This window comes from Sinocyclocheilus grahami, unplaced genomic scaffold, assembly GCF_001515645.1.
Source record: "Sinocyclocheilus grahami isolate Dianchi unplaced genomic scaffold, SAMN03320097.WGS_v1.1 scaffold2275.1, whole genome shotgun sequence".
Classification (NCBI taxonomy): domain Eukaryota; kingdom Metazoa; phylum Chordata; class Actinopteri; order Cypriniformes; family Cyprinidae; genus Sinocyclocheilus; species Sinocyclocheilus grahami.
The window spans coordinates 1-1,488 of NW_015507454.1; the positions used below are offsets into that span (position 1 = coordinate 1).

Here is a 1,488-nt window from a genome sequence, read left to right on the forward strand (position 1 = left end):
ACGAACAGATTCACTTACATTAATGGTTCATTTTGATTCATTACAGATCAGGGCCTACATTTATTTTACATAGTGTTGGTCTCTGCTGCTGGATCTCTGTTGATTGTAGTTTCAGTCGTGATGTGCTGCATCTGCAGGAAATGTAGAAAAACAGGTAAGGAGAACAAGCTGCATGGATATTTATTAGACACAATTTTTGATATAACTGTCATTTTAACATGTCTGTATTATTGTTAATGCAGCCCAGACCCAAGAGGAAGACAGAATTGATTCAGCATTGTGTAAACCGAAAACAGAGAAAACGGTAAGATTATTCATGACTGTGTTGCAAGAAGATGTGTAGCAGTCAATCTGATTGAAGTTTGCAGCATCAGATGCTCATTGAACAGACGTGGGTGGTCTATCAGCCCAACCATCTTTAGTGGGGAGCAGATCAAAAGGACAGTATTTTTTTTCATGCTATCTACACTAAGCCTATACTGATTCCCCCTCAGTGTAAGTTTATTTTTCTTTCCATGTTACAGTTTTCCCATTATAATCAGTGAAACTGTATAGTTGCATTATTATGCATCTTTAGTTTACGGACAGTCCATTTATATGTTTTGACGTGCTGCCGTCTGACAGAAAGGTGATTTATATTATTTGACGAGTTGCTGTCTGACGGAAAGTTTATTTATTTACACATATCATGAATTAGGTGTTATGAATTGTATGTCTACATGTACAACTTTTGACCTCTCTATACTAATTTAAAACATGGTTTGTTTAAAATCATATGCTATGTAAAGTTCTACAAATAAATTGGTTTGTTATTCTGAAATATTCCATACAAAGTTTTATACTATTAGATTATAATTGGAAGGAAAGTAGGACACAAATTTCTTAAGCCATGTTACCTGTGCTCATCTTGAGCTGCAGCTGCTCTGTGCTTCATGATAGTCTGAGGTGAAATGCAGCTTCAGGCCATTGGTTGATTTGTAGATGTGCTGCCACAAGTGTCTTTGCTGTTGCTTTTGTGAGAAAAACAACCATTTTCAGCCATTTAGCTGATGTGAGAAAACTTCAGATTTTGTAATGAATGGGGTGTTTGATGTAATTTCCTCTTGCTGTTTCATGTTAACATATGTTGCACATTAAAAATTAAAAAGCACCAGATCAGCTTTTGGTGTAAAACTGATGGAAAAACATGTTCTACTGAGGATTTTAAAAGTAGTAGGCCTACTAACCTACTGAAGACAATTATTTTATAGAAGTAGCTCTGTTACACCAACACAGTTCCTTATTGATTGATTTTTGTGTTTTCTTGCAGAAACCAAAGACTGAGGCTGTGTATGGAAATGTCCTCAAAAAACAATGATCAAATACTGGATTTTTTTTAGAACTTATACAGGACAATACCTCACACTTTTTCATTCACATTAATTATCTTCCAGGATGTCACTATTTTGTCTGTATCATATCTTTTGGTGTTACTGTGATGTCTAAAAT

General features: G+C 35.0%; 1 long non-coding RNA gene across 1 annotated transcript; it reads left to right on the forward strand.

Annotated features, from left to right (window-relative positions):
- The first annotated feature begins 78 nt into the window (after nt 1-78).
- Nucleotides 79-1,471, forward strand: LOC107574580 (uncharacterized). Its single transcript, XR_001607696.1, has 3 exons — nt 79-154; nt 243-304; nt 1,310-1,471. It is a non-coding gene; the product is annotated as an uncharacterized lncRNA (long non-coding RNA).
- Nucleotides 1,472-1,488: the final 17 nt, after the last annotated feature.